General features: G+C 44.2%; 1 long non-coding RNA gene across 1 annotated transcript; it reads right to left on the bottom strand.

The window, feature by feature from the left end:
* Positions 1 to 238: 238 nt before the first annotated feature.
* Positions 239 to 8,806, bottom strand: LOC122928013. Its single transcript, XR_006387837.1, has 3 exons — positions 6,723 to 8,806; positions 1,298 to 1,390; positions 239 to 1,088 (listed from the first exon to the last, which is right to left on the bottom strand). It is a non-coding gene; the product is annotated as an uncharacterized LOC122928013 (long non-coding RNA).
* Between the last annotated feature and the right edge of the window lie 3,775 nt (positions 8,807 to 12,581).

Raw genomic sequence — 12,581 nt, 5'->3', positions numbered from 1 at the left:
TGACATCTGGGGCCTTGTCTCAGGGCTGAGGGACAAACTTTGATACATGAATATATACTTTGAGGAACATCTAGACCATTCTCACACTGTGGAATTCATGTTCAGATAGGAAAAACAATAAAGCCTCAGAATCTGCAGGTGCGGCGTATCTTCTAACTTTCTAAATGTATAATATATTGTTACAATAACAGTAGCTTTTGAACGGCAGAGTAATCTCACGGACTTACTTTGGCCTACATGAAACTTCATACAAAACAGTGAATATAAATCAACATTGCTCTTAAAGGCAATGAATACCCATTATAACTAAAATAAGTAAATATAACTGTTTAAACTTATGAAAAAGCACAACAAAATCCCCCTTCATTACAATGCAATCCAATAGAGAAGTTGGGTTATATTGGAATGTCACAAAGGGCTTTTCATTCAGAGTCTTCAGAGACATTAGTTCTTGTTTAAACTGTTCGTGACTCTCATGAAGATTCATTGAATGAGTCAATAACTTTGAGTGAAAGTTGGTGGTGACGACAGTATTCTCTACAACGGAATATAAGTCCGATAAATGTTTTTTCTGTTTCTCCATCTCTGCATGAATACTCATTAGGTTCCTTTTCAGTGAACCGATCTCAAGTTCCAATGTCTTAATAGAGATGGAATTAACAGCTGATACACCGGTGGCAATGACAGTGCCCACTACGGCAAAGAATATGGCGGCTGTAATCTAAGAAATGAACGGCTTTGGTCGTCGACTTGTTGAAAACTGTTCTCTGGTCATGGTTTTCCTCGTCTGTTCCAGGATCTGTGTAACCCTTTCTTGGGAATAGCCGATGTGCATTTGATACCAAATCTTTATCTCCGGAGACGAAATCTCAGAAATGTTGAACTGTCTCTCGACGAAGACACGTGGATCCAAACTGACTTAGATCTTTTGGGATAGAATCCTCTTATTCGTCAAGATGAATCCCGTGGTATCCTGTAGCATGATCCCAGATGAAGGGCCTGGTACAGCAATCGGCTCGGCCTGGAACTCCTTCCCCAAGATCAGGACGATGTAGATAATGGCAACAACCCTCGGTGCCATTTTGCGCCTGTAATATATTGTATGACAAATATAAGTACATACATCTTCCACTTTTTACCACTCCTGCAAGAAAATAGTTAATACTACCATACATCTTTGATTGGTAACATTTCTTTTCTTGGACAGAGCAAGTTCTCGATATAAAAATAAGTCAAGAGATAATTAGTTACAGAGGAAAATACATGAGGATAGATTAGTTCATTTGTATGTTCATACTATACCAATCCTGGGTTTCCGTCTTTAGCTGGAACCTTGTTATCTCTTTACTCTTCATCATCCGGCAATCCTTCCATTTGGCGAAGTTGTGACCTAGGATGATGTTAAAGGAGAATATTAATCACCAATATTTATGCAAATATCGATAATTAATATTCATAAATAGGAGGAGCAAGTCTATTGATGACTCCGCCTATTTATGCCTTTACAAACACAAATCGCTACTGATTGCCTTACACTAATCACTAAACTAACTGCAAGCGCCTTACTATCACTATACTAGGGCGGCGACTAGTAAAAACAACATACACTGTATTGTGAACAATAAGGAATATTTATTACACAATACAATTATACCAGTCTAGCAATACGCTATATCTATATATATTCATAGATCAATGGATATGAATATATATACATATAGACGTACACACCGCAGAACAGAAACAGTACTACAATAAACACAATACAAGCCTAACTACACTACACAGCACATTCCCAAATTCCACCCCACATACTATCTATACATTGCAATAATACATTCATACATACAAATATCAGTACCCACCCGCCTGACTAATCACTGTCCCTACGGGGTTACAAGAGGGTTAATTACACAATGGTGGCTCTGCAGGGGTTAATACCTGCAGGCCAAGGAATACAGTTGCAGAGCAGCTGCATGCTCAATAGAGCAGCAGAGCATGGGTTAACCAGGGGATGCAGGAAAGGGGCGATTCAGGGGTAAACCAGGGGTTGGTCAGGGGTCTCAGGGCAGATTAGGGGAACAGAGCACTGAAGGGGTTAACAGGGGGCTGGGGAGCAGAGTTGCAGAGCAGGGGACTGTGAACAGAGCATTGAAGGGGTTAATGCTCTTCAGGGCCTTGCAGAGCAGATGCAGGGCAGCAGGCTGACTGGGGCAGCAGGGCAGGGGTTAAGGGCAGCAGCAATGCTGCTGAGATTACAGGGTCCACTGGGGGAAGGGGTTAATGGCAGGGGGCAGTGAGATCCCAGGGTGAAAGGATTAGGGGTTCAGGGCAGCAAGGGTTAAGGAGGAGGCAGGACAGGGAACTCCTGCTCCGTCCTTCTGCTCTCCTCCTCTGGGCTGCTCTGGGCTCAACTACTCAGGGCTCTCCAACTCTCTTCTCAGCTCCTGTTCCGGGTGCAGGGCTCAGTGCTGCCTGCGCTCTCTCTCTTCTCTGGGGGGGTGCCGTGATTTCTTCAGAGCGCAGCACATCGCTGCCTGCGCTCTCCTGTATGGAGGGGTCCCGATCTGAGCACCGGATCCGCTCATCTTCAGGGGGGGTGCCGATCTGCCTGAGCGCAGGATGCGCTCTCCTTCAGGGGGGGGGGGGTCGAACTGCCCGAGCGCAGTGCTGCTGGGTATTTAAACCCTGCAGCACTCGCGCCCGTTTTACCGCCCTGCGCCAGCCCGCGCTCCCAGGCAGGGGGATCCTTTGATCCTCTGTTCCCATGTCCCTGTTAGGCATAAGGAACAAAGGGCAGAGGATCTTTATTGATCATCTGTCCTTTGAAGAGGCCGAAACTGGACATAATTGTCCAGTTGTCGGTCTCTCCCCACCCAGCAGGCACATTCCAGAGGGGGGGTATCCATGGGAGCTTCTGGGGACAGTTAACTGTATATATATCCACTTATAGATGCTTGGGGCACATCTATAAGTATATATATACATACATACATATATATATAACACAGGGGGTCTCAATGGGCAGCAATAAGCCCACCCATACATATATTATATACATAGAGATGTATGCTGACAAAGGGGCATACATACATCTCTATGTATACACCTACTACCTGGACGGGCCCATGCAAAAGGGCCAATATATATATGCATATATGTAAGGGCATATATACATATATATTTAAATCCAACACTCCCCTCAACAATCCCCCTGTTGTCGAAATACGACAATAAACTTTGGGGAAGTGTTGGGATATATTTGCCCCCTCAACCCCCCTCTTGGTAACAGTTCAGGAAGGACTGAAGTAATATGACCCTTAGGTACCTAGTCATCACCCATCTCGCACTAACACCTCCGACCTGCCCTTCAACGTAACCAGGCATCTCCATCCACAGAATACACCGTCTTCTTCTCTGGAACTCTCTTGGTCTGTGGTCTGTCAGTGTCAATCTTCAGATATCAGCCTCTCCCAATGACTCTGGAATGGCTTCACCCTCACAGTCTATAGGTCGATCCACGTAGCAACAGTGGACTGTCCTCCTTTCGTTCCCGCTGTCAGTGTCGATCTTTAGGTACCTGCCGCCGTCTCCATCTTAGTCTTTCTTTAGTCAGACTCTGGGATAGCTCCACCCTCACGATCTCCAGGTAGTACGGTCAACCGTGGAATGGCTTCCTGTTAGTAACGGCACGACTTTTCTTCCGACACTGCTTCTTCCATCTTGATTGAAGAATCAGTTGTTGGGGAGGTTCTCCCATGGACGGATACGTAGGTCTTTACAAGGCAGGTCAGAATTTCTGGTAAGAAGTGATGTCATGGTACCTAAATTCTAACTGCGGGAAAGAACACCGCACTAACTGACATTCAGTCCAACCCTTACAAACGTCACCGTTCTTGGGGTTAAAGTGGCAAATGAACTTGGTAAAGGAGGGGGCCTGTCCCTAGGGAATCTACTCTTCCCCATTCACACAAAAACAGGTCACATCCCTCCCAACACCACCAAATTCCATTAAATGTGTGTACCCATAGAGACTCATGCACCCTGGCCTTTCTACACCTCCAAAGACACAGGTAGGTCACAGACCCCTGTGTCAATGGGAAACGACTATAGGATGCAAATGTATACAGCCAAATTCTGGGTATAGGCTGTCACACATTTGAACCTAGAGTGTCTATGGGTACACAATCGACCAACAAACACAATCAATAAAAGTACAATACAATGTGCTATGGGGTTTCAGGGTAGTACAAGTTATACGTCCCGAACCCTCATAGGAAACAAAGTGTGTCCATACAATATTTGGCTACAGGAACAATGTTTGAGTTATGTCCTGAGCCTCCTCCTTTGGTTAGTTCGGTAAAGTTCTGTCTGGTTCTGGTGTATTTGGTCAATAAGTCCCTTGACCCTCCGATATGTAAATGACGATGACCAGAACCAGAAGAAGTTTCACTGGGTGAAACAAGGGAAAATAAGCTCTTCCACCCGAACATCTCAAAGTCTTCCTCCAGAGCCTGAATGCTCCCGCTGGATTGTGGCACAGTCTTCCATCTCTAGAACACCTCTAGACAGAGGTCGCTTGATTGCCAAAATCCAGTGGGATCCTCTGGAGCCTCACAAGAGTGTCAGGGGGAATAGCTGGTCTCTTCTGTGGCATCTCCTGGGTTTTTCTTCCGCTTCATATTGAACACACCTATGGCAGAAGAAAATACCAGGTGCTCCTGGGAGATTTCTCCCCTCACGGTGCAATTAGATGTCAAAAATCCCAGCACCAATACCTTTGACCCATGGGTAGAGAAAGGCATTGGGCTGCCCTTTATCTCACAGGACTCCTCGCTATCCTAACACTGGTGTCTGAACACCCTACCTTCAGAGGATCGCGTCCTCTGCTACACATCCCTCTGCAACAACAGATAAGGATGGCCACCCTACTAGGTTAGGATAACTGGAGTTCTGTGGACAAAGCACCATCTTGCTATTGATGGCACCGTATCCCCGTCCACTCATGTGTATCTAGGCTGATTTCCCCCTGTGATCCTGTCTTGTGGAGGACTGCAGAACCAATGGCATGGTTCGTGCCCCGGCTCCCCAGGACCCCACAACACAAGAACACAGTCCACACTCTGCTGCCAAACACTCTGCGTCCAATCCCTATGAGAGCTGTGCTACCTGACCGGACTAGAATTAAGTGCGCAGCACAACATTACACCAATGTTGTCTGTCCGCCCCAGTCCCCAGCGCAACACAGCCCTACCGAAAACCTTGAGCACAACAGTGTTATCTGTATCGATCTGAGACCCTGGCTGCCCAGAATAAAATCACATCATCCTTTGTGCAGGATTTCCCGTGTGAAATTATCTGCTCGCGAACCTTTACGTTCTCGATCCACAGTATAACACTGTTCCACTCTAAGGGGACACAGAATGAAACACAAACAGCAGACGGGACTTACAACAAACTACATAAATCAGCATGGTAGAACACATCCGTAGACAAGGACTACCACCATCAACAGCAAGAAAAACTTACAAACAGATAACAAAAACACACAACATGGACATACACTGGGAACAAACTGTGTAACAAATAGTACAGGGGTGTCAAATGTTGCCTAGCCTAGCTTGGCCATTCTGACCCCTCAACAGCTGGTGATGCTGCTGAGAGGTAACTCCTTTATGGCCAGGCTGACTAGACCCCACTGCACAATTTGTTACCTGGCTGATACTGTTGGACACATTGCGATTTCTTGCACAAGGGCAATTCCTTGCAATGTGTCCTTTGTTCCCACACCTGAAACACGTGACTTGGTTTCCTGTCCTGTGTGTTATCTACCTTCCTGTTTTGCAGTGTCTCGATATGTGACCTAGGCCACCACATGCAAAACATCTGATGTTTGCGCTGCATGGCCCAGGTCCATCTACACTGCAGCCGTGCTCCCTTCTCCTGAATTGTTCCATCCTCAGGGACGCACTCTTTACAACAGTTCTTTTTCCCAAAGTCAGGGAAAAATCTCTGTTAGTCTGGACCGGCTTAGTCTGATGATTTGACCGGTCACAGACTACTCTCCCCCCTTTTTGCCCGGCACAGGGCAAACTTTTGGGAGATTTCGACCCTGACTTTACAGAAAAAGAAAGGGCCGGCACCAAATTGGTGATAACCTGTTGCATGCCAGACATTAGCTGGGACCTTACAGCAACCTCAGCCTTCAATTTGGCTACCGTCACGTCAGTAGAGGCAGCTCGCTCCTTGAAGGCCTTGACCTCAGTATAAGACTGAGTCAACTTAGCCTCAATTTCCTCCTTCTGCCTCTGCAGCTCTACCAACTGTGACTCTATCCTAGCCACCTGCGCATCTCGGTCAACAGTAGACTGCACATTCTCTGCCAGCTGTGCCCGCAATACCGAAACCTGGTCCGAATTACTGGCACAGCATTGGCAGTGAATGTTCGGAGGAATTGTCTCCGTTGACCGAGACACCAGCGCAACTTCCTTTGGCTTGCAGATGCTAACCTCAAATGTTTGCACAAGTTTGGCTAGTATCCGAAGCCGTTTGGTGGCTTTGTTCAACACCGTCCGTTTGTTAACACAAAGCTTGTCGTAACTACAAGCCTGTGTTAACAAATCGGACCACAGCATTTCTGCTGACTTGTGAGTGGTGGGGAGGATGGGGTTAAATGTGCTGTGTTTAGCTAGCTGGTGTAGTGTGGAGAAGTCCATACTCACGTTTTGATGAGAGGTCATCTTCCTTGGTGCTGTCCTTTGTTGTCCCTTGTGTGCTGCGTGGAGGAGGTCCTGTAGTATCAGGAACGTCTTCTCCCGCTCAGTCGGACTTCTCTGTTCAGCTCCAACGGCGATGGTCCTCTCTTCAGTCACGTATGCGACGACTTCTCTCCAGTGTTCAGTGGGCGTGCAAGGCAATCGGAAAATCGTTAATACACAAATCAGAAAGATTTAAATTCTCTGCTGTAGAGATTGCTCTGTGTTTGGTTCTGATTGAACAAAACGCTATACCTGTACGAACTATCAGGCAATGGACGCTCAGAATCCACTGAACGCGTCCCTCCCGCCTGACTAGTTCACAGCATAAACGATTTTTGTCACCAAAAACAAACACAGAAAACAAATTCCTAGCAGTGGGCCTGGCTCGCCAATGTTAAAGGGGAATATTAATCACCAATATTTATGCAAATATCGATAATTAATATTCATAAGTAGGAGGAGCCGTCTATTGATGACTCCGCCTATTTATGCCTTTACAAACACAAATCGCTACTGATTGCCTTACACTAATCACTAAACTAACTGCAAGCGCCTTACTATCACTATACTAGGGCGGCGACTAGTAAAAACAACATACACTGTATTGTGAACAATAAGGAATATTTATTACACAATACAATTATACCAGTCTAGCAATACGCTATATCTATATATATTCATAGATCAATGGATATGAATATATATACATATAGACGTACACACCGCAGAACAGAAACAGTACTACAATAAACACAATACAAGCCTAACTACACTACACAGCACATTCCCAAATTCCACCCCACATACTATCTATACATTGCAATAATACATTCATACATACAAATATCAGTACCCACCCGCCTGACTAATCACTGTCCCTACGGGGTTACAAGAGGGTTAATTACACAATGGTGGCTCTGCAGGGGTTAATACCTGCAGGCCAAGGAATACAGTTGCAGAGCAGCTGCATGCTCAATAGAGCAGCAGAGCATGGGTTAACCAGGGGATGCAGGAAAGGGGCGATTCAGGGGTAAACCAGGGGTTGATCAGGGGTCTCAGGGCAGATTAGGGGAACAGAGCACTGAAGGGGTTAACAGGGGGCTGGGGAGCAGAGTTGCAGAGCAGGGGACTGTGAACAGAGCATTGAAGGGGTTAATGCTCTTCAGGGCCTTGCAGAGCAGATGCAGGGCAGCAGGCTGACTGGGGCAGCAGGGCAGGGGTTAAGGGCAGCAGCAATGCTGCTGAGATTACAGGGTCCACTGGGGGAAGGGGTTAATGGCAGGGGGCAGTGAGATCCCAGGGTGAAAGGATTAGGGGTTCAGGGCAGCAAGGGTTAAGGAGGAGGCAGGACAGGGAACTCCTGCTCCGTCCTTCTGCTCTCCTCCTCTGGGCTGCTCTGGGCTCAATTACTCAGGGCTCTCCAACTCTCTTCTCAGCTCCTGTTCCGGGTGCAGGGCTCAGTGCTGCCTGCGCTCTCTCTCTTCTCTGGGGGGGTGCCGTGATTTCTTCAGAGCGCAGCACATCGCTGCCTGCGCTCTCCTGTATGGAGGGGTCCCGATCTGAGCACCGGATCCGCTCATCTTCAGGGGGGGTGCCGATCTGCCTGAGCGCAGGATGCGCTCTCCTTCAGGGGGGGGGTCGAACTGCCCGAGCGCAGTGCTGCTGGGTATTTAAACCCTGCAGCACTCGCGCCCGTTTTACCGCCCTGCGCCAGCCCGCGCTCCCAGGCAGGGGGATCCTTTGATCCTCCCGCCTGTGGAGATATCGCACATCTCTGGCGCTGTAATTACGGCACACGTTTTTATCTGCAGTATTTTTAAGCACATCAAGATAAGTTAGTTGTCTCCTGACTGTGCCAAGTGGCGTCCATACATCCACACATTCTCTTTTGGCTTCTGCCTGCAACTCACTTATCCATGCACCGCAATTCATCATCCAAATCTAAATGTGAATTTTTATATTCAACAACGTTATGGATTAACTGCTCCAGGCTAGATGGACAATCTCCTGTTGCAACATCACAACCGGCTTCACTACCGGCTGCACTAATTTTCTTACAATAAAGTTATACACAGATCTATGAATAATCTGGTTAGCCAAGAAAGGCATGGAACGGTTTACTATTTGCACAAATAATCAAAGAATTAACTCGATCTCGCTGGGGCCTCCATTTTATGTCGGGTATATAAAGCAAATGCTTTATATAAATATAAAGAGTTCAATCGAGAACCTGATTATTTTGTGCAATCAGTAAAACAGGGTACAAGCGTCTATGCAAAAATATAAATGGTTTATCATACAATAGGTTAAAATACAAACGAAAATGAATCAACATAAATTTCAATAATATACAATGATATGCAGTACCCAGAATTCACCACTATATGATACCAACAAAACACTACTCAACCAACACAAGAATATTATGCAATACAGCTTTAAATTTTGTGAGAAATATACAATCAATGGATTATGCAGAAAACTCAATCAAGAAGATGACAGATACGAGCCCTTGCTCTGCCCAAAAATGATGACCAATCTTTCAGATAATGGTAGTATTGCAACAAAACTTATATATTATTGGCTTGATATCAAACTATGGAATACAAAAATTCCCAACAAAGAGTTTCCCAATATTATCCCCTTCTTTCAGTTATATGCATCGTAACTGAAATCAGAGAAAATACTGATGTAGCAACTAACGTTATACGTCCGCAAATGAGCGGGTATCTGGCTAAGTATCAAGCCAATTAATTTAGATCAATACTACATAAAACAAAATATACATTACCCAAGGGTCAAGTGATGTGCAGAGTCTTGGGGCAGCCAGCTCTCAAGAGTTTTTCCCAATAATCCAAATGATTCTCCAGAGATCTATAATCCAAATGTTTGTTTTCTCTTTCTTTCTTTTTTTTTCTCCTTTTTTTTTTCTCTTTCTGGTAACTGGTTTCTTAACCCAAAACTTATCAGATGAACACGCCCTCCGAGTTTGGAACTTTCCAATCATTGTTGGAGGGGCGTGTGCATTGATAAGGAGCATGACGTCATAATACTACCCAGAATGCAATTTTGCTACTGATGTAGTATTAACCGCTTATATCTAGATGGCACTGTTGTATAAGCAATAAGCATCATACCATTAAGGGTTAACTCATACATGCCTAATATTTTCAACACTTCATACCTCTGACATCTGGGGCCTTGTCTCAGGGCTGAGGGACAAACTTTGATACATGAATATATACTTTGAGGAACATCTAGTCCATTCTCACACTGTGGAATTCATGTTCAGATAGGAAAAACAATAAAGCCTCAGAATCTGCAGGTGCGGCGTATCTTCTAACTTTCTAAATGTATAATATATTGTTACAATAACAGTAGCTTTTGAACGGCACAGTAATCTCATGAACTTACTTTGGCCTACATGAAACTTCATACAAAACAGTGAATATAAATCAACATTGCTCTTAAAGGCAATGAATACCCATTATAACTAAAATAAGTAAATATAACTGTTTAAACTTATGAAAAAGCACAACAAATCCATGTACCAGTTTAGTAGCTCTTCTCTGAACTCTCTCCAAAGTATCAATATCCTTCTGGAGATATGGTCTCCAGTACTGAGCACAATACTCCAAATGAGGTCTCACTAGTGCTCTGTAAAGCGGCATGAGCACCTCCCTCTTTCTACTAGTAATGCCTCTCCCTATACACCCAAGCATTCTGCTAGCATTTCCTGCTGCTCTATGACATTGTCTGCCTACCTTTAAGTCTTCTGAAATAATGACCCCTAAATCCCGTTCCTCAGATACTGAGGTTAGGACTGTATCACTGATTTTATATTCTGCTCTTGGGTTTTTATGCCCCAGGTGCATTATTTTGCACTTATCCACATTAAATTTTAGTTGCCAGATTTTTGACCATTCCTCTAGTTTTCCTAAAATTTTTTCCATTTGGTGTATCCCTCCAGGAACATTAACCCTGTTACAAATCTTTGTGTCATCAGCAAAAAGACACACCTTACCATCGAGGCCTTCTGCAATTTCGCTGATAAAGATATTAAACAATATGGGTCCCAGAACAGATCCCTGAGGTACCCCACTGGTAACAAGACCTTGGTCTGAATATACTCCATTGACTACAACCCTCTGTTGCCTGTCCCTCTTGCCACTGCCTAATCCATTCAACAATATGGGAGTCCAAGCCCAAAGACTGCAATTTATTGATAAGCCTTCTGTGTGGGACAGTATCGAAAGCCTTACTAAAGTCTAGATAAGCAATGTCTACTGCACCTCCGCCATCTATTGTTTTAGTCACCCAATCAAAAAAATCAATAAGATTAGTTCTCCCTGAAGTAAACCCATGCTGTTTTTCATCTTTCAATCCATGGGATTTTAGATGTTCCACAATCCTCTCCTTAAGTATGGTTTCCATTAATTTCCCCACTATTGATGTCAGGCTTACTGGCCTATAGTTGCCCGATTCCTCCCTACTACCTTTCTTGTGAATTGGCACAACATTTGCTAATTTCCAATCTTCTGGGACGACTCCTGTTGCCAGTGATTGGTTAAATAAATCTGTTAATGGTTTTGCTAGTTCACCACTGAGCTCTTTTAATAGCTTTGGGTGTATCCCATCAGGCCCCTGTGACTTATTTGTATTGATTTTAGACAGCTGACTTAGAACCTCTTCCTCTGTAAAGACACATGCATCAAAAGATTCATTAGTCTTCTTTCCTAACTGAGGTCCTTTTCCTTAATTTTCCTTCGTAAATATATTTATAGCTCTATATGCAAAACCAGAAGGAAGAGTGCATACCTATCTTTTTTAAATATTTTTCATTTATTTAACCCCTTCCAGGCTGAAAGGAAACCTTCTGTATTTTCTTGCCATTGATAGCCGGTCAGTCACTGGGAATGGAGCGGGATCAACATTGCCTGTTCTGCCCAAATGATATATACATTTATTTCATATGTCTGCCGATATATATATATATATATATATATATATATCGGCACCAAGGCCAGCGAGGGGAGGCTGAGTAGTATCCACATATCCACATATATGTAAGGCTGCACGGTGACACCACAGGAACTTCTGCTGCTCTCCCACTTGTTGCTGTAGGAATCACCTGCACATACTGTACCGCAGTGTCCAGCTCCACACCTCACTCTGCTGCTTTGGCTGTGTGCAGAGCAGTAGTTATGATTACAATATTATGTGGCAGCTCTCAATATTATCTCATATTTTCAGTTGTTTCACACTTTTCTGTTATGTATATAATTCCACATGTGTTAATTCATAGTTTTGATGCCTTCAGTGGGAATCTACAATTTCCATAGTCATGAAAATAAAGAAAACTCTTTGAATGAATAGGTGTGTCCAAACTTTTGGTCTGTACTGTATATATATTATTATTTTTTCTTATATATTATATGTTTTTATCAAGTTTATATGTATTCATTATTGATTTATATATGTAAAGAGACTTTAATTAACAATTATTATTGTCCTCGTGTTATTTAAAAAATAAATAATATTTACAGAAGGAAGCTGGACCATGGCCAGCCATGCTGCAAGTTCTTGGTCATCAGTGTCTACAAGCCCTGGGCCGGACCCAGATAAATAGTGGTTATACAAGTCTTTGTCTAATGTATAGTAGTGGCCACCATCGTCTCCACTGACACCAGGGCCAGGGAGGGGAGGCTGAGTAGTATCCACATATTCCTTATGACTTCCCCTGTAAGGCTGCATGGTGACACCACAGGAACTTCTGCCAATCTCCCACTTGTTGCTATAGGAATAACTGGCACATACTGTACC

Source organism: Bufo gargarizans, chromosome 2, assembly GCF_014858855.1.
Source record: "Bufo gargarizans isolate SCDJY-AF-19 chromosome 2, ASM1485885v1, whole genome shotgun sequence".
Classification (NCBI taxonomy): domain Eukaryota; kingdom Metazoa; phylum Chordata; class Amphibia; order Anura; family Bufonidae; genus Bufo; species Bufo gargarizans.
The sequence above is the reverse complement of the archived record's forward strand: the minus strand, read 5'-3'. Positions and strand labels throughout refer to the sequence as shown.